At 39.3% G+C, this 22,046-nt stretch overlaps 1 protein-coding gene across 4 annotated transcripts in view; it reads right to left on the bottom strand.

Annotated features, from left to right (window-relative positions):
- Positions 1–22,046, bottom strand: part of fhit (fragile histidine triad diadenosine triphosphatase) — a 782,425-nt gene that overhangs the window by 579,314 nt on the left and 181,065 nt on the right. The window lies entirely within an intron of this gene.

The following is a 22,046-nucleotide window of genomic DNA, read 5'->3' as shown; positions in this document are numbered from 1 at the left end:
GAATAAAGGTATTCAGCAATCAGTACTTTTGCTAGAAAACATTTAACTAATTTTACGACAGGCAGGCCTATTGGGATTAATTCATAGCCTTGTCCAAAACTACTTGTTTCAGCATTGAGATTTATTCAATATTCTAATGACTCTCCTGGAAATGTGAAGATGTGGGTGTAGGATAGTGGGTGTAGGATAGTGTTAATGTACGGGGATCACTGGGCGGCACGGACTTGGAGGGCCGAAAAGGCCTGTTTCCGGCTGTATATATATGATATGATATGATAAGGACAGGTGGATCAAAATCAATGACTCACCACGCAATGAAACATAGTTTAGTAGCACTCGTTGTTGCATTTCAATTGGATCAGGTTTCTAAAGAGCTACCAATGCCTATTTAAAACAGCCTATCAAATCCTTCTGGAGGAAGATGATAGAGTGGAGAACAGATGGTAGAATGGACAAAGAAAGTGAAAACAAATGCCTGCAACATTATTCAGTGAATGCAGGTGGAAAATAGATTATACATACAAGTTAAAAAGAAAATTGATGAGTAAAATGTTCTGTTTAAAGTAACATGCCTTGCTAAAATTTGTTTCATTGCAAACAGTGCATGATTTTAAAATTAGATTAATGGTTACCACCTTAGCCCTGCACACTCCACACCACACAACCTACTATTAATCGGGAAATAATTACTGACAAACAGTAACACCATTCTTTCAAATCATTGGGGAAAAAAAAGTCAACATTTTAATTCCATCCCAAAATGCTCCCAACCGCATTCAGCAAAATGATTACAAAGCTGAGCTTGAGGGTATGGAACTGGTTCAACCTTAAGCCACTGGATGCTTTGCACATTTTGGACTGGAAGAGATCACAGTAATACTCAGCATGGATTAAAGACATGTTTCACTGTATTTGTACTTTACCCCTGAATAAATTCTCATAATCATGACAAACTATGTCATTTAGTATACCGATGCTCAGTTTGTCCTCAAAAGCCATCTGTTGTTGCTGTGGGGGTCAGGTACCTGTGCTGCATTTTATCATGTGTATCATTACATCGCCAAATGACACCATATAATTATGGTTGTATCACTCTGCCCTTTAGAGCAGAGCTTGTATTATTAAGATAAGCAAGAAACAATGTGAATATGCCAAGTCAGGCAGTAACACAGCAACCAGTCTTTCAGTACTTAGTACTAACAATGCAATATACATTAGCATGAACAACTGTGTTTAGCTTGTTCTCACTCATGCTTTAAAGTACAAAACGATGTGTTAAAATGGTTAAGTAGATTTTTCGATAGGTACTAAACTGCCAAGAACTGCTTGAAAAATAGCACAATAAATATTTTATAGCAAAATATTTAACTGGAGAATCTAATATAATTTCAACAGGGAATGGATAATGTTCACAATAATAGTGATTTTGAATAAGTTATCATAAATCTTCTATTTTGAAAAGGTGAAGATAACCTGACAATTAATCAAACAGATTTGAATGAATAAGATAAAATGAATTGCTTAACTAGGTCTGATGCATGTGCTGCAAGAACCAATGGATCTAAGCAACTAACAGCACAAACGAACCTGGGTCTCCGGCGCTGTGAGGCAGCAACTCTACCACTGCTCTGCCACAATTGATCTAACAAACTTGACAACAGTGTCTTCAATATATGGCTCTTGTTTGCTTACTATTGAATGCAATATTTACAGTTTCCTAAAGGGATTAGCATAGATGGATAATTTGGTTGGCATGATCAAGTTGGGCCAAAGGGCCTGTTTCCCTGCTCTATGACTCTTTGCCTATATCTTTGAAATATTATATTCTTTAAATGTCACAAATACAGAGTCATAGAGTCATGCAGCACATGACAGCTTCAGTGCAGCTTGCTCATGCCGACCAAGGTGCCACATCTACACTAGTCCCACCTACCCGCACCCCTCTAAACCTTGCTTTCATTCATAATGTATTTTGCTTCCATTCATAATTTTTCTTCAGAGTCATAAAAGATTAATATATTAAGGATAATATTGTGAAGAATGGTTCTGAGTGACTTCTATTCAAGCTGTTAACTGAGTAAGATAAATATCAGAGATGCTCATGCCACATTGCTACCGGCCCAGGCTGCATGCTCACCCTACCATGAGCAGGCTAGAATCTGGAACACTGCAATGACTTGTCTGTTTGTTGCTGACACTTGACCAGTTCTATTATAATGACGCTCGGGGAATTAAATAGCTCCAGCTTCGCTTCTTGCCTCTTGAAATACTCATCGGGCATCTAAAAAAGTTTAAATCAGTCCACCAGTCTTTATGCACTAATCTACATCTCGCTGATTGAAGAAATGATGCACTAGATCATTTGTTTTCTTATGGTCCCTGAAGGTTTCATTATTTTGCCAAAATGGTTACGATAAATGTAATGTTTTCCCAAAGGCAGTCCCAATGGAAATGGGGGTTAGCCCCATGATGAAAAAGTTGCAAAGTAAAGCAAGGTCCTGCAATTCCTTTTAAGAAAAAAAAAATTGCAACAGTGTTAATTTCCATTCCAGCTAAGCTATAACATGTAGACACAAGGAATACAGATGCTGGTTTACAAAAAAACACAAAGTGCTGCAGTAACTCAGCAGGACAGGCAACATTTCTGGAGAACATGGATAGGTTACATATCCATATTCTCCAGGGATGCTGCCTGACCCACTGTGTTACTCCAGCACGTTGTGTCTTTTTTTAAAGTTATAAAATGTATTAGTTTTGAAATTTGTTATTGAATCAGTCAGTCATTTTCAAATCCAATGCGTGCTCTCCCTAGATGGATTTTGTTCCACTACTAATTAAGCACTGCAACCGCATACGTTGTGATTAATATCACAAAGGGTGAAGGTATGAAGTGGTAATGTCAAATATACATAGGTTTGGTAATATTCTGTTACGATTTCTGTCACACATACAAGAAAACAAAGAACCCTGGTATAAAACAATCAGCATATCATTGTAGCATTCAAAATTCCCTTGCGTCCTGAAATGTTTTCATGATTATTTTAAGTTACTGATAAATGCGAGCAATTAAATACTTAATCTGCAGTTCCTCTGGATGGGATAAAATGAGTTTCTAGAAACAAACACTGTTGCTGCTTTATTCAGTTATCATCCCTGTGTGAGTTTACCACATGGTGCTAATGAGGTCACTGCTAGATAATATTAATTGGGCACACACTAGTATTACTTTTTAAGTGCTCGTTAGTAATTAGATGTTAAATAGAATTCTTTTTGTTCGGAGATTTTGGTTGCTTCACATACCCACTAGCAAAAATGTTAAATCTCTTAAGGCTATAACATTTAACAGTCATATCACAAAAAAATCATGCAGCAACCATCTGGCAGAATTAAAGTTAAATTCAACTCCATTAATGTTTACCTAATGTAATAAGCTCTATATCCTCAAGAGAAAATGAGACAAATAGTTATTGCCTTGGACTGAAAAGCCTGCACATAATATGTGAGTGAAAACCAGCTGCAGAGAGTTTTATATTGCAAAGAGAGCAGTGGGAATTCTGACATTTTGATCTGGTTTGCTGCTTTATCAGCTAACTTTCATTATTCAAATATCTAACTATATTCTGGTTAATATAATGGTTCTTTTTCTCAGCACTGTTTGTAAAGGATGAATACAAGGGCCGAGAACTATTACACGAGAACATTTCTGAATAATTTTGGCAAACCAGTTAAGAGACTTCTAAATATAACATTTTTTTAAACTTTTAAAATTTCGGATATAAACTTAAACTCTACAGACTGCTAATGAGGAAGGATAGGCGATATCTCTTGGGAATAACACTCTCTCTAAAATATTTAACCATTATTCAGTTTAATATTTTATGAATGCAAAACACCAATGGATTACATAAACTCCGCAAATTGAGCAGATTACACAATCAATTTAGTAAACCACAGAAAGCATGCTTCTTAGACAAATACAGGTGCCTTTATATTTTAAAACATACCAAGATGATCTTTCAAGAGAATAAGGTAGACACAAAATGCTGGAGTAACTCAGCGGATCAAGCAGTATCTCTAGAGAGAAGGAATGGGTGACCTTTTGGGTTGAGACCCTTCTTCAGACTATCAAAGATATATATTGAAGTGTATTAACATTTGGATATTATGTTTACTGAGTTAAATCTATAGTTCTGTACAAGACATGACATTGAGTACATGTGAGACACTCATTACCATCTCATCACTTCATATAAGCATGAACAGTACATATACATTATGGTTACTCCAGGATGTGTGGCCTCAACTTTTCACTGCATTCATTAAAATGAGATGGCATTGAAAACCACAGGTTTCAAATTTGACCAATGACAAATATAGGTGGTATTGTAAGCAGTGCAGCAGGAAACAACACAATGAAGAGATTTTAATAGACTAACTCAGAAGACAAAACTATAATAAATACATTGCATGGCAAGGTATTTCATTTTGGCCCAAAGAAAAGGCATATCAGATTACTTTTAGAGCAGTGATAATCCAAAGAGTCTTGGAGGTCCAGACACAAATCATAAAATGTTAAGATGCAGAAAATTATCAAAAACATTAATGGAATGATGGCCTTTCTAGCTAATGGATCAGAAAACAAGCTAATAAAGGTGTACTTGATAGATGCTGCATCCATTCTCCTGAACATTTGCTCCATCTACAACCAGCAATGTGTTCAAAATGTCTTATCCTTGATCTCCCTAGCTAACATCACTGGGAGTAATTTCACCAGAAAGATTGCAGCAGTACAGCAAGGTGGTTCACAACTACATACTCCGGAACAAATGGAAATAACCGCTGACAATTAGACAAGACCTATCCCCAGGTGAGGCGGGCTGACTGGAACTTGTATGTTTTGAATGTCCCTTGATACATAGAATTGCTCAAAAATGTGTAAAAAGAAATCAATGAAGCTATTAAGGCCAAGAGTGATTTGATTTAATGCTCATGCTCTATTATGTTACCTAATTGAAGAGATTATCATCTGAAAAGACACAAGTATCTGGTAATACTACTGTAACCTCACAATTTGTATGTCATCATTTAAGTGGTATCTGGCAAAAGGATTCAATAACCAAGAAAACCATGCCCAGACTAGTTAAGAAAGAGATAAACTACTGCATTATCTTCTTATCGCGAGTGAGGGTGACTTGCTTGCACTAAGATTGGATGCTGCCTGAAAATAACTTATTTCAATGGAGATCACATTGCACACCAGTTTCACAGTCACGAGAGTGCAAGGTCTTCGTCAAATGGCAAGAATGCCCAAAATAATTACTCATAATACTCTCCATTTTTCAACAAAAGTGTGGAGATCCTCTGCATTGTTCACAAAAAAACACTTGAAATAGTTAGCAGAATTATAGCGTTTAATTATACCGCTTCTACTATTCCTACTATTCAAGTCAAGAAATAGATCAGGTTCCCAGAATTGCTATTGCATTCTTTGACATTACTGTAAGCCATTGTGCCAACTTGATTACTTCCCAGTAAGGGCGGCACGGTGGCGCAGTGGTAGAGTTGCTGCCTTACAGCGAATGCAGCGCCGGAGACTCAGGTTCGATCCTGACTACGGGCGCTGTCTGTACGGAGTTTGTACGTTCTCCCCGTGACCTGCGTGGGCTTTCTCCGAGATCTTCGATTTCCTCCCGCACTCCAAAGACGTACAGGTATGTAGGTTAATTGACTGGGTAAATGTAAAAATTGTCCCTAGTGTGTGTAGGATAGTGTTAATGTGCAGGGATCGCTGGGCGGCGCATATTCAAAATCTTTACAAGTCAGAGCAAAGGTAATGGCTTGTAAACAGCACGAATAGTCTGGGTTGAATCTTTCCTTATTTGCTCTTCCTTTCGTGTGTGAGGTTGCAAAGCCCGACTTCTATTGATGGTGCAAATAAGGTATTTAATGCAAAAATAAGAAGCACATATTTGTACACCATATTTCCAACAGTTTGATATTCAATGCAAATAAATTATTTAGTATTAGAATCATACCTAGATATATAAAATGAAATGAAAATTAATATGAAGGGAAAGTAAAAGAAAGTGCTAGTCCAATCAATACCACATTGTTACATGTGCCGATTTAATAAATTATTCATCTATTTTTGAAAATCACTGTTCAAATTCAAATGAAGTAATTATTCTGGATTTGTATGACAGCCAGTTTGATATTTACCCCAACTTGCTAAATGTAGCTGGCTTTCTAAAGGAAGTAGTGCAATTTAGCAAATGTTTTGCAGACAGATTTTTACAAAATTAAAAAAAATACTTTAATTAAATCGTCATTATAAACTAACTGTATTGAAATACTATCATAATGACAAAGGTTGCATCCAATCTGAGAGCAAATAAAATCGTGGAAATTCTTTCCCATCCCCATACTTTCTTCATCTTCCTAATAGATTTGATGAAGAGAGGGATTGTTCATGTTAGAATTAACACTTGGTGTTGTAATATTACATGAATGTAAGAGGATGATTCTTATTTTAGCAATGCCAATAGTTTATTTTTGCAACCAGATTCTTATAACTATCTGGACAACCAATCGTCACTCTTCACTGCTTCTGGCTAACATTGCAGGTCTCCCCATTGGAAGAAAAAAGGATCATCGTCATTAATTGTTGCACAAGAATCTCCCTTGCAGTATCTTAATATGAGGATGCCATGGTAATATGGTGTCCATTAACCATTAAAATCTTTATTAAGAGTTACTAATGGCTTTGTAGAATAATAGTACTGAACTTTTCATACCAATTGTGAGATTTGTAAACTACAGATTCTGACTGCTAACATGTAAGTATTAAAATAAGGAAATAACAGCAAATGTTTCCTTCCAATATCACCCAGTTGATGAAATGAATGTAGTCTCATGCAGCCTGACCTAATTTCTTCTTACTGCCATTTACATATGTTTACCAGTTTTTAATTTTATGTCCTTGGATTTCCAAATTTGCTCATACTAGATAAAATCCAAAAAAACATAAAAGACTGCATGGTAATTTAAATGGCTTTTAACTTGTTGCTTTGTCAGAATAACAATTTAATTTAAAATACTGCAGAAAATGTTCCACATGTCAGATAGCATGGTCACGTATTGCACAAGAAGAGGAAGAAGCACCATCAATGTGACCATTAAAAGAGGTGAAGATTAAAACCAGGGCTGTCCCACCGTGCTTCACACAAATATATTGGCAACGTTTAGATCTATGCAAGTTTGTATGGCTACATCTTTCACTTGAGGAATATGATTGGGAATTCAGGTGAGATTGTTCAATACAAGATTGGATTAAGCCAAGTAAAGGAGAATAGTGGTGGAAGGGGACTGGTTGGGTCTCAGTTCAAGCAAGAAATGAAAGGTCCTTGGGCCATTGTTGTATCAGAATGAGAATTCCTGGCGGTTGGAGACCAGGAATGGGACATTGTCAAACTCACAGAGCACAGAACACAGACAGCACAAGCATTTGGCTTCTTTGTGGTGGAGGTCGGTTTGCCAAACTGCAATTACTCCTTAGTTACAGTTTAAAGACTGACATAATAGGGAAAGACAATGATTCACTGACTGAAAACTGTTTGAATTTTGAATGCCTGGAACATCGTACAGAGAAAAGCACCTTCCAAATGGGTATCTGTTTTAAAAGTTCAAGTAGATTTGTTTAGAACATAGGTTACGCTAATCTTAAAATAAGTAGTCTTCTGTTCTATACATCATCTCAGAGAAAACAGGTTTTTCATTCTTTTATATATCAAAGCATGCAGAGATGAATGTATCTCACTGCATTAAATTGTGTTATCTTTCATTCATCTTTCTTAAATATATGAAAAGTCAGGTTCAAGTCTTTATCTTTATTTGGAATGAGTATTTATTCTGTCTGCTTTCCGTGGAGAAATGAAAATTTATGTAGGGGTTTGTGATACATTCCAGTAGCGGGTGCAGGGAATAAAGGTGCTCAGTTATCAATTTTCTTTTCTAACTACTGTGAAGGGCAAAAGAAATTGCATTGCCAATCACAGGTGACATGACCCCTGTTTATAGGAATGACTGCTGATGTTCAACCTAATGAAATATTTAACTTGACAACTGGTATGCTGAAATAATTACGATATTTTACCACTAAACGTTAAAAACCATCACTGGGAAAACCTTAGCAAGGCAGTTGAGGTGGCTATATAAATAAATGGTACTATGAACTTTTTAACATAGTGAAATTTGAAACCCTTTAGGCAGCCATTATCTTGATTCAAACGTTGGAAAAAACCATTGAAATATCTTGTGTGGGAAATAATTAAAAAATTAAGCATAACAGAGTTTGTACGTCAGAATCAAATACTAAAGGGCATAGCTTTGAGGTGAGAGGGGCAAGTTTAAAGATGTGTGGGGCAGATTTTTTTTACACAGAGGGTGATGAGTGCACTGGCAGGGGTGGTGGTTGAGGAAGATACGACAGTTGCATTTAAAAGACTTTTGGATAGGCATAAGGATACGCAGGGAATGGAAGATATGGTTTATGTGCAATAGACAATAGGAAATAGGTGCAGGAATAGGCCATTCGGCCCTTCGAGCCAGCACCGCCATTCAATGTGATAGACAATAGAAAATAGACAATAGGTGCAGGAGGAGGCCATTCGGCCCTTCGAGCCAGCACCGCCATTCTATGTGATCATGGCTGATCATTCTCAATCAGTACCCCGTTCCTGCCTTCTCCCCATACCCCCTGACTCCGCTATCCTTAAGAGCTCCATCTAGCTCTCTCTTGAATGCACTATCATGGCTGATCATTCACAATCAGTACCCCGTTCCTGCCTTCTCCCCATACCCCCTGACTCCGCTATTATTAAGAGCTCTATCTAGCTCTCTCTAGAAAGCATCCGGAGAATTGGCCTTCACTGCCTTCGGAGGCAGAGAATTCCACAGATTTACAACTCTCTGACTGAAAAGGTTTTTCCTCATCTCCGTTCTAAATGGCCATTTCCTTGTTTCCCATAATAAATTCACCTGCTTCTGTCTTCAAGGGACCCACATTTGTCTTAACTATTTTTTTCCTCTTCACATAGCTAAAGAAGATCTTATTATCCTCCTTTATATTCTTGGCTAGCTTACCTTCGTACCTCATCTTTTCTCCCCGTGTTGCCTTTTTAGTTATCTTCTGTTGCTCTTTAAATGAATCCCAAACCTCTGCTTCCCGCTCGTCTTTGCTATGATATACTTATTCTCTTTTATTTTTATGCTGTCCTTGACTTCCCTTGTTAGCCACGGTCGCCTCTTACTCCCCTTAGAATCTTTCTTCCTCTTTGGAACGAACTGATCCTGCACCTTCTGTATTATTCCCAGAAATACCTGTCATTGTTTTTCCACCGTCTTCCCTGCTAGGGTATTTTTCCAGTCAGCTCCTCTTTCATGCCTCCATAGTCCCCCTTGCTCAACTGCAATACTGACACTTCCGATTTTCCCTTCTCCCTCTCAAATTGTAGATTAAAACTTATCATATTATGATCACTACCTCCTAATGGCTCTTTTACCTTGAGTTCCCTTATCAAATCCGGTTCATTACACAACACTAAATCCAGAATTGCATTCTCCCTGGTAGGCTCCAGTACAAGCTGCTCTAAGAATCCATCTTGGAGGCACTCCACAAACTCCCTTTCTTGCGGTCCATTACCAAGCTGATTTTCCCAGTCTACCTGCATGTTGAAATCTCCCATAACCACTGTCGCATTACCTTTGCAGTAGATAAGAGATGGTCTTGACATCATGTTCGGCACAGGGGACTGAAGGGCCTGTTCTTATGTTGTTATCATGGTTCTATGGTCCATGATATTTAACTATTAGAGGAAATTTGTAAAGTGGAAAAGGAGGATTTTCTCAGATAAGAGATGATATCATCTCTTGAGGGCGACTAAGTAAATGAGGGCGACTAAGAGCAAAATTAATTTGGGAGGAACTAAGAAACAAGAAGGAATAGAAAACATTGTTAAGAGTTATATATAAGACATCCACACAGCAATGATAAAACAGATCATAGTACAAACCAAACATGGCGGCGCTGCCATAGCAGCTGCGGCTTACCTGCGGTCCATTTGTCTTTGTGTTTTTGTTGTTTTTTTGTCTTAATTGTAGTTGTGATGTCGTGTTTTTGTGTTTGTGTACTATGTGTGTATGTGGGGGGGAGGGGGGGAACTGTAAAATTGTAAATAGGTGTCCCTTCCGAACGGAGACCCGACCTTTGTGTTCTGGGTCGGGTCTCCGTTCCTGCTGCGGCCTACCATCGGCCCAACTCCTGGAGCTGTCGGCCTCCAGGGCTCCGGTTCGCAGAGCCCGCGGACCGGACTTACCATCAGCGGAGCCGGCCGTCTTCGGAGGCTGCGGGAGCAGCTGCGACTCGCCTTAGGCTCGGGCCGCGTGGATGCCGACATCGGGAGCTCCGGCAGCGGCAGCGTGTTCGCCCGCCTTGGGTCGCGGACATTTCACCGTCCGGCGCGGCATAAAATAGGCCGCGGGATATTTCTCTGCTGGGCGGGGGCTTCAATGTCGGGAGCCACGACCGCCCCGACGTGCAGCAACAGCGGCAGCAGCAGCATGTTCGCCTGCCCCGGATCGGACTTATCATCGGCGTAGCCGGCCGTCTTCGGAGGCTGCGGGAGTGGCTGCGACTCGCCTTAGGCTCGGGCTGCTGCGGACCGTCCGGCGCGGCCTGCAACCACAACAGCCTGACTGCGGGAGAGGACAGCAGGAGAAGGGAAAAGACATTGTGGCCTTCCATCACAGTGAGGAGAGGACTGGAGGAGACTCACTGTGATGGATGTTTTCTTGATGGATGTTTCTTTTGTGTGTTTTGGTGGTTGTGTAATTTTAATGCCTACTTTGATGCTTTTGTTGTTGGACTGTGGGTGACTGAATTTCGTCCAATTTGGATGACAATAAAGCTATCTTGAATCTTGAATCATGAATCTTGAATTAGAAATCTTAGAGGACAATAAATAACATGTGGACTGAACAAGCCAGTGGGGAAAAAAATAGGATCTAACTATGGAAGTAATGACTTATAAAGCTCCCAATTAACTGATGTAAAAAATGTTATCCCCCAATTCATCTCTTTAGTTGCTGAGATATCACTGCTAAATTTATTTCTCAGTGTTCTCCTAGTTATATCTGCTGAATATTCTCGTTGTTTACTCACACCATCCATTGTCCAATCGTTCCATTCTGATCGACTCTATGGCAACCTCACTCCACTTTTATTTCATGTCTTTTTACATAGTTTCCCCTGAGATTCACTCACTCTGCTCTCACTCTCATTACAGGAAGAAATAAAGTATTGTCACCAAAAGATGAGAAACTCCAAAACCAAACTGTTTCCATCACATGGGTACACGAAAGAATGTCGCTGAAAACATTACAAGTGCCCCAACTGTGACCTTTCAGGAAATATGTCCTTCAAAAATCCTGCACAGCATTACAATATTTTAAGAATATTGGAAGAGAGATATCAGAGAATTATAGACTAGTTGGCCTAACCGGATGGTATCAAAGGATTGAATGATTGAACTCTGAACATTTTCAGCTAAACATATGGTTTTGTAACATGCAGGTCCTGCCTAATGAATCTGATTGATTTTTTTAAAGAGATGACTAAAAAATTGGATAGAGGAATTCTTTCAATGATTTACGAGTGGGTTTCAAGAAGAGTTTGATGAAATCCCATTTATGATACTGTTACCTAATTTCGAAGCTCATGGAACTGCAGGCAATTTATTGATTATGGAGCTGAATGAAGCTGAGGGAATATAAGGAAGATGTGATTAAAGATGAGTGTTCAGGCCTCAACTTTCTGGAGTAGTCAATAATGACCAAGATGACAGTATAGTAAGGCAGATATACAAGCTCACCATCAGGTAAATATGCAGCATCGTAACAACATTCAGATGATCCTTTAATAAATTTAATGACGGGGAAAATTGTGAAAAATAATTTGACATTGCCAACAGAAAGTTCACTTCCACGTGGTCTGAAGAGAAAATCAAAATCTGCAGGATGTGAAGTTTCTGTCCAGAGGTCATGGTCTAGAAGTTAGAAGTAGGCATTCAAGATGAAGTTCTACATGCTAAAGGTAACTGTAGCATGGCATTCTCCTCCATAAATAGCAGCTGATGATTGATGAATAGATTGAGGGGATTTGTTATCAAAGGTATGAGAGAATATGATAAAAAAGTGAAAGGTTTTGTTGCTGACAGAGAGCCCTCCCTGCTAACAAATGAATAAAATCCATACTTAAGTTTTACTGGCAAAGTCTAAATCCAAAATGGATGCAAAACTGCAGTGTCTTGTGTGATGTAATGCATCACATGGGCAATACTGAACAAGATGCATGTATAAAACAAGTGAAAATGAAAACTTTATATCCTGCAAAGCCAATCCCACTAAATTAAAATAATATTTATTCACAAAATGCTGGAGTAACTCAGCCGGTCAGGTAGCATCTCAGGATAGAAGGAATGGGTGACGTTTCGGGTCGAGACCCTTCTTCACCCGACCCGAAACGTCACCCATTCCTTCTCTCCTGAGATGCTGCCTGACCTGCTGAGTTACTCCAGCATTTTGTGAATAAATACCTTCGATTTGTACCAGCATCTGTAGTTATTTTCTTACACTAAATTAAAATAATAAATCAGTTAAAGTAATTTTAAGTTAAATATATTATTGAAACAACACAATTAATTTAGAAATTACAAATAACCTCTTCCTAACACTTCTACTATATAGCTGTTTTTCTCCTTTCAAATGAAGCGGTTCACCATTCTTGGCCATTGTTCAGGCCCAAAATAGCACAGGTATAGCATGTAAATACCTCAAATGCATTGAAATTCACGTCCAATCTCCACTGCAGGATTCAATTTTTTAATACACTAACGGGGAAGAAATTGCCAGCGGAATGCAGCAGCCAGTTCAGGATTGTTGCATTTCTGCAAAAGTCTTGAATTTGTTGATGGACATTGGGCCAAATGGGGGTAGTTTGTCACAGAACTGTTGAGATATCTCAGTATGTAGAAGTCTATCGATGATTAACTTGGTTTGGCAGAACAGGCCTGACAGACTGAATAGCCATTCCTATCTTCAGACATATTATTATTTAATGTGGATAAGTGTGAGGTTATCCACTTTGGTGGTAAGAATAGCAAGGCAGATTATTACCTGAATGGTGTCAAGTTAGGAAAAGGGGACGTACAATGAGATCTGGGTGTCCTAGTGCATCAGTCACTGAAAGGAAGCATGCAGGTACAGCAGGCAGTGAAGAAAGCCAATGGAATGTTGGCCTTCATAACAAGAGGAGTTGAGAAAAGGAGCAAAGAGGTCCTTCTACAGCTGTACAGGGCTCTAGTGAGACCGCACCTGGAGTACTGTGTGCAGTTTTGGTCTCCAAATTTGAGGAAGGACATTCTTGCTATTGAGGGCTTGCAGCGTAGATTTACTAGGTTAATTCCCAGAATGGCGGGACTGTCAGATGTTGAAAGACTGGAGCAACTAGGCTTGTATACACTGGAATTTAGAAGGATGAGAGGGGATCTTATTCAAACATATAAGATTATTAAGGGGTTGGACACGTTAGAGGCAGGAAATACGTTGCCAATCTTGGGGGAGTCCAGAACCAGGGGCCACAGTTTAAGAATAAGGGGTAGGCCATTTAGAACAGAGATGAGGAAAAACATTTTCAGTCAGAGAGTTGTAAATCTGTGGAAGGTTCTGTCTCAGAAGGCAGTGGAGGCCAATTCTCTGAATGCTTTCAAGAGAGAGCTAGATAGAGCTCTTAAAGATAGCGGAGTCAGGGGGTATGGGGAGAAGGCAGGAACGGAGTACTGATTTAGAATGATCAGCCATGATCACATTGAATGGTGGTGCTGGCTCGAAGGGCCAAATGGCCTACCCCTGCACCTATTGTCTATTATGGATCCATAATTGCTCCAAAGTTCACTTCAAGGTTGAAGACATGATCCATCTTTCAAATTCAATCAGATTCATGTGATGTCATCATGACTCTTCTGTATGGAAAGGATCCTGCTAATTATAAATTCAGATATAATAGAGAAATGATTGATTGGGAGCTCAATATATTGCAAACATCTTGGAGTTTAGAACAAGAATCAGTTTTCAGCAACGGACAAGAAAAGTGTAACAAGCCATTGTTATAACCTTGTTATGTCACTGATGCTCACTTACTCCTCTGCTCTGCTCTTACATTGTCTGCCTATTTTAACAAGCCATTGTTATAACCTTGTGATGTCACAGTTGCTCACTTATTCCCCTGCTTTGCTCTTACATTGTCTGCCTATTTTGGTATTCTACTCCAGCCCTGAAACTTTCTCAAATCTCCGTCTGCCGTTTCCATTTCCAGCACGTCCTATATTTAACCGATTCACCATTAGTGGTTGTTCCTCAGGCATCTAATCCCAATGATCTGAACTCTCGCAAATCTCTCTGTCACAATTTCTCTATTTTTTAAAATGTATGTTTAACATCATTAAACATTGAGATATTAATACATGTGACCAGATAAGTAGTACACTATCAGATGCAGCTTTTACACACATGTAGAAACATAGAAACATAGAAAATAGGTGCAGGAGGAGACCATTCGGCCCTTCGAGCCATCACCGCCATTCATTTTGATCATAGCTGATCGTCCCCAATCAATAACCCGTGCCTGCCTTCTCCCCATATCCCTTGATTCCACTAGCCCCTAGAGCTCTATCCAACTCTCTCTTAAATCCATCCAGTGATTTGGCTTCCACTGCCCTCTGTGGCAGAGAATTCCCCAAATTCACAACTCTCTGGGTGAAAAGGTTTTTTCTCACCTCAGTTTTAAATGGCTTCCCCTTTATTCTAAGACTGTGGCCCCTGGTTTTGGACTCGCCCAACATTGGGAACATTGTTCCTGCATCTAGCTTGTCCAGTCCTTTTATAATTTTATATGTTTCTGTAAGATCCCCTCTCATCCTTCTAAACTCCAGTGAAAGTAGGGCGAGGTGGGACATCATAGTCCCTATATCGATATATATACATATATGCACACTCATATATGCATATCCATGCACTCACTATCGTGTATGTGTGTGTGTGTACACACACATACAGATACATACATGCACATATACATACATACACATATACAAACATACACATACACATATACATAATGAAAATGCATGAGTTGTGATAACCTGTAGTCAGCTGTTGCAATGATCTGAACTTTTGTGACCCAGTGCTTGATGATCTAAAATTAGCCTCACATACCAATGTCACCATTGCACTTTAAAAAATGGCTTTGCTGTGATGCCTCAGGTAGCACATGAATGCATTTGCACTGCCCTGATAAAGCCAGTGCGTTTTTCCAATTATATTCCTTGCTGCATATTTCTTGCACTAAAGTATGACCCATAGCAATGCTGCATTTGTTTAAAAGTTTGTTCAGGATTTACCACCACTACCGTTTAAAAAAAGCCTTCGCAATGATGAGGATCAATGTGGAGAAAAGCAGTGTCTGGGAAGTGAAAGGGGCTACCATTGCCATGAATAATGTGCTGAATTCAACATTGAGACATGCAAATTAAAGGTGCTGTATTCACTAACGAAAATATTACTTTACTAGTTAGCAAAATGTGCAGAATTTTCATGAGTAAATGCTGAATTTTACTCTATTCACTGACGACAGCAAGCCCTTTGTTCCAGATAACAAAGGAAATGAAGCAAACATTTTGTGCAGCAACCCAGCTCCCAGAATCCTACAATGAAAACACTAAAACTAAGCAAATGACATCAAAGTTGCAATTTCCCTTTGCTCACTCTGAAAAAAATTGCTTGATATTCCTTAAGCTTGCAAGTTCTGAGCATCAACTTGTCATTTAAGGCTTTGATTTTCCAGGCAGGAAATAGACCCAATCGATGGTCGTCCTGCTGACTTGGGTGTCTGGAAGTCGATCAACTGGATGTAGACCACAATTGGAGGCAAATCTACTAAGAAGCAGAGAGCTGTCTTGCACTCTGGGCTCACTGGGAGTTGGCTCTTTCTTCTAGCATGTCATTGGGTGCATTCTCTTGAGGGGAAACCGTACCCCAGCTGAACAGTGATGCTCATCACGATCATCTATCTATGACAGACTGATTCCTGACAGAATTATGGATCACCAATTGACCACATGTTTAAATGTAGACACAAGGATCTGCAGATATTGATTTACAAAAGAAGACACAAAGTGCTGGAGTAACTCAGCGGGTCAGACAACATCTCTGGAAGTGATGTTTCGGGTCGGCAACCTTCTTCAGACTCCTGCCAGTATCTCTGGAGAACACAAATTGATGACATTTCTGGTCAGGACCTATTTTCAGACCAAATGTTTGGTCAGCTTTTGTGTTTTGTCTATTTGGCAGTTGTTTGGTACTCTCGAATGGGATTCCATCTGTTATTATGTTAAGACTCAGTCTTTTGTCAGTTTAATTTTATCAATGTAATTTAGTTTTGGTAATCGCCTAACTGGTCTCATGGATCAAGGGCTCCTCCACACACAACCCCTCCAGCTGGTCCTTGTGGTCAGCAGCCATTTATCCTCGGGCCACCCTTTCCTCCACTTCCTTGTCCAAACCCAGATGGGCATTCCTATGGAGCCTTTTTTTTGTTTTAAAGCGCAACCTTGAGGGATTCCAAGCAATTTCTCTGACTGCTCCTGGCCAGAATGCACAGATGTGCCTCCTGCCATTTCTAAAGTTCAGTTGTGCCAACTCAGTTCAGCTTTGCTTGCTTTGCCAGGAGTGGAGGCCATCTGTCAATGGAAAGGTGGAAGATTTCAATAGACTGCTGCACTTATTTGCCAATTTTCTGAATGGAAAAGCCAGCAAGTTCCAGCAGTTACAAATGTAAATTGTCCAGTATTTGTCAATATCCTTGCTGAGACTCTCTGCTTTCATTGTGAGCTTATTAAAGGTGGGAGAAAAGACAAATATCCTTGATTATTCAGAGGCAATCCTCCTGCAGACCTTCCCACTGCTGGACCGAGCAAAGTGCTGTCGGAACAGTAATCAACCAATGTTCAATTACAATTTGAACCAATGTTCAAATACAATATTTTATAATAAGAGTGCAAGGATTACTCTCACATTTAGCTATGTGTTAGAAAGGACTGCATGAACTACCCACACCGGTCTGGTATAAGGCCATGCGATACTCTAACGTGTAAAACAAATACTTTAGCTGCAAAATTGCAAATGAAGCGTGAATTTTGCGACTACTGCAAATGGGACTAGCTTAGATGGGGCATCTTGGTCAATGGACAAGTCGGGCTGAAGTGCCTGGTTCCTTGCTGTATGATTTTATGACTATGATCCTGTAATTACTACCTTACCTAGGAACGAACTCCCTTCTTCTATCTGCCAAGACAATAAAGTCAGGGCATGTTGCTGCATAAAGCCATAATTTACGAGAAGAACCCGCCCATTGACTTTAGTTCAGCATTCAACACAATAGTCCCCAGCAGACTGGTTGAGAAGCTGCTGGAACTGGGGCTTAGCACCCCTCTGTGTGCCTGGGTCCTGGACTTTCTCACTGCCAGGCCCCAAGTGGTCAGGATGGGGGAACACACATCTAGCTCCCTCACCCTGAACATAGGATCCCCCCAGGGCTGCGTCCTTAGCCCCCTACTGTACTCCCTGTACACACATGACTGTGGGGCCAGGTTCAGCTCAAACTCCATCATCAAGTTTGCTGATGACACTGTGGTGGTGGGCCGGATCTCCAACAACGATGAGAAGGCCTACCGGGAGGAGGTGGCTGATCTGGCACTCTGGTGTCAGGACAATAGCCTCCTCTTGAATGTCACTAAAACAAAGGAGCTGATTGTGGACTTCAGAAGGGCTAAACATCCAAGGACGTACACGCCACTGGAGATAAATGGGTCTATTGTGGATAGGGTGAGCAGTTTCAAATACTTGGGAGTCCGCATCGCAGAGGATCTGACGTGGGCAACGCACATTGCCGCACTGGTGGGTAAGGCTGAGCAGCGCCTTTACCACCTTAGACAACTGAGGAAATTCAGAGTGTCGCTGAGGATCCTTCATTGCTTTTACTCTGGGGCTGTAGAGAGCATCCTGTCCGGCAACATTACAGTCTGGTTTGGGAACAGCTCTGCCCAGGACAGGATGGCCCTGCAGAGAGTAGTGCGTTCGGCAGAACGCACCATGGGAACTACACTCGTCCCCCTGCAGGACCTATACATCAGGAGGTGCAGATCCAGAGCAAGCAAGATCATGAGGGACCCCTGCCACCCCAGCAACGGACTGTTCCAGCCGCTACGATCAGGCAAACGTCTCCGCTGTCACACTGTGAAAACGGAGAGGATGAGACGGAGCTTCTTCCCACAGGCCATCAGGACTGTCAACTTTTATAACCCCAGAGACTAAATTTTTGTCGACACTTTTTGTGCTATGTTTAGTAACTTATTAACTTTATTTATATGCTGTAACTGTAATTCTTTTTGTGCACAACCCGCAGGCATTGCCACTTTCATTTCACTGCACATCAAGTATGTGTATGTGACAAATAAATTTGACTTGACTTGACTTGACTTTGAGCCAAAGCCAAGTCTTTAGTCAGATTCTGAGTGCCAAAAAGCCCACTGACATAAAAACTGCAAGAGCTATTACCAGATACATACAATTATTCAGAATGAATGAAGTACAATTGTGTAAATTTACTAAATATCACACAGTAAAGTATATGGGTTTCTCATTCTGCTTCACAATATTCGCTATTACATTCTATACCGGCAGAGTAACTTTTTTGGTTAGTACAACCACAGGGAAATCGTCACGAGTGAAACATTGCCTGTCCATTCCTCCAGCAGTTTTTGTTTTGCTCAAGATTCCAGCATTTGCAGTTCCTTGTGTCTTTTTTATTTTAATATGTTTGTCACATGAAACAAGTACCATTATATTTACTTCTCCTTCAATGTTTCTCCTGTATGACCACTGGAAAGAAGGAAATATATTGAGTCATCTTATTCTGCATCTGTTTGCTTATTAACATTCTTATACGGACTCTTCTTTGTATTTTCATGTACTTTTTGCACTAAATGCAGTGAATTGTAGGCACACCCTCACAGTCATATGTTTGAAATGGGCCAGATGCCAGAATTATGCCAAGGTGTTCCCAAAAGAGAGCTGTAAACTTGTTATTGCAGTTGGTAGCAGGTGCAAGAGAGAATCTAACAAATAGTTTTCAAACATGCACTAATATGATGTTTTTCATTGAATTTGATTGACAGTCCCTTTGGATTTAACAACTCAGATATTCAGAATCCAGGATTTCCTGCTAACCTTCTTCCAAGATGTAAAAAAGAGAACTCTGCTTGAATCAATGTAATTGAAAAGCCTCATGAGAAACAACAGTTTCAAATCACAGGGCAATCTGTAGATCTTACAAGAAAGATGCTGATTTTACAAAATGATGGAGACACACAAAATGTTAAAGAAAAGGTTCAGATTGGTACTGAAGATTGCAATCTATATATAGACACATGCATCATAAGATTTTGAAAGCACATTGAATGAAGCACACTGTCTGAAGAAACAGGCAGTGGTAGTAAAGAATTTTTTGAAATGCCATCTTCCTTTCTGCTTGGCTTGTTAATCTTGGGACTCTGGGTCTTATGTGACCAAATTTTAAATGGACTACAGGCAATATCACTGGTAAATATGGCTTCCTACTTCTCCTTGCCTTAGTGGATGGCAAGGCCTTGCATAGCTGCTCCCCTACTCTACGGTAGCTAGTTTTGTGAGGTCCTATGATGCACAGAGCCTTTCCCCAGAACTGAAAAGTCCAACTCCAAGATGATAACGAAGCAAAGCCCAGTCTTGCCAACTATCAAAACTGTCATCAGGCTGAATGAAGATGACATTCACTAACATGAAAAATCTACGAAAGATTAATTATACATGGAGAAATTAAAATATTTACAAACAACAGAAAACAAGATTAAATGTACTCATGTTAACAACTAACTACACTTAAATTAACTCAAGTACTTCAAATATTGCCTGGGACTCATTCTGAGCCATTCCGCTGAGTTAAAATGGAGTCACTGAACTTGTATGGATCAAACTGTGGTGGGGTTTGGCGGCCAACCAGAAAATTGCAGAAACCCTCTGGACTCCAAAAATGATGAGGTTCTCCTGGGAAGTTCAGGTAGAAAGTCTTTGGAAGTTTTATACTTTCCAACCCTCAGTACCTCCTGCAAGTTTTTCTTTACAAAGTATCAAATATGTTTTTGTTTCATAATCATTTCCCTGTTTCCCTCAACATCAAAGATCTGGTTTTCTGATTTCAGATTTTTGCCCAAATAGTTCTAAATATACACCTGAAAAAGGATTGAAACACCAACCAATTACTTTGCATGTTCAAACATACTCAAGTATGATGAGAAAATTACTGTATTTATGTTGGAAGCTAACAAAATTCTTTAAACTATTTCAATTGTGCAAAATCCAGTTATTATAATAAAGCCACAAAAAGAAAAACATTCAAAAGGAGCAATCAAAATAAGAAAGTTAAATATTTGCCTTGAGGTAAAACACATTTTTGTTATATAGCACTGCTTTTCATATTTGAATGATTATATTGCCGTCATAAAAAGCATTATTTCTGAAGCAAACAGCATTTGAGTATGGAAAGTTACTGTGAACAACTTGTAAATTTCCTCCATTTCATAAGAAAATAACAGGTTTGTTGAAACTATGTCCAGGCCAGCAATGGAAATTTGAAATGGGACTAATATGCTGGAAGTAATTTATAATTAAATAGGTAGAAGCAGTCTAAATGTTTGGGTATAAAGTGAATTATACTTTACACTCTTCGAATTCTTTATACTTCCTGCATTTTACTATACGAGCTGCCGACTCTTCATCCATCATGTTATTGATATTTTTAACAATTCAACTATAAGGCAAAAAATCACAATTCCACAATGCTTTTCCAAAAATATAATTATCCATATTTGATAAAAGATTTAAATAACCATTTTCATATCATATGCATTTGCTTCAATGTATGAAAACCCAAATTGGTATCCCACTAAGACTTTTCAGTTCAACTTGATATTTCTATTGCGTTCATTTAAATTAATTTTGTTCAAGTCGGCTCACAGATCATTCTTTTCCATGGCCAGTCGAAGATAAGCTGCAGGCAGGAAGTGAAGGGGAATTCACAATAGGTTGCTTGCACTCACCTATGCCTTAGTTAAAAATTGAATGGAAATCAAATCGCTTCAAGGACAAACCTCTTGAAGGAGTGCAAAATAAACAAATTAGAGATGGCATTCCATTGGAATGTTGCACTCAATTAGAAACATCATCGTCATTGGAAATTCACAGGAAATTGAAAAAACACGCAAATATGTCAGAAAGGTAATTCAAATTTACGACTCCTTTAAGATCTTCGGGCACAAAACAACAACACTAAATCAATTAATTTAAATAGCTACTTGCGATTTTAGTGATCTTTGCAAACTTATCCGAGATTAATCTCACCACAGCATGTCACATAAACATATAATTTCTTTGTATGTAGCACTAAATCACACAATATTTAAAATCAAATTAACTTCATAGATGCAGGAGTTGGAACTTTCAACTCCATAAAATCAGCTGTTATAAAACAGCAGATAACTCCAAATCCCCTGTGCTACTTTATCTACAGTGAAAATATTCAAAAGTTTTTGCATACTGGAATCTATTAGCTTTCAAATGCTTTCCCACATTTCGAAACCTTTTATGGTACTGTCTACCATTTATTTCAAAGGGTGTAAATGTTAACTCTGTACCAATATAATGGTACTTCTGAGCATGAACATAAACTATCTAATAAATTGCATAATTAATATTAAATCTCACATCATCCAGGTCTATGCTCATGTGTTCCCATGCAATTGTTGGCCCTTATGGATATCCAGGATATTGTCCATTGTTAA

Source organism: Rhinoraja longicauda, chromosome 17 (genome assembly GCF_053455715.1).
Source record: "Rhinoraja longicauda isolate Sanriku21f chromosome 17, sRhiLon1.1, whole genome shotgun sequence".
NCBI classification, from domain to species: Eukaryota; Metazoa; Chordata; class Chondrichthyes; order Rajiformes; family Arhynchobatidae; genus Rhinoraja; species Rhinoraja longicauda.
Note: the sequence above shows the minus strand (reverse complement) of the source record. Positions and strands in the feature narration are given on the sequence as shown.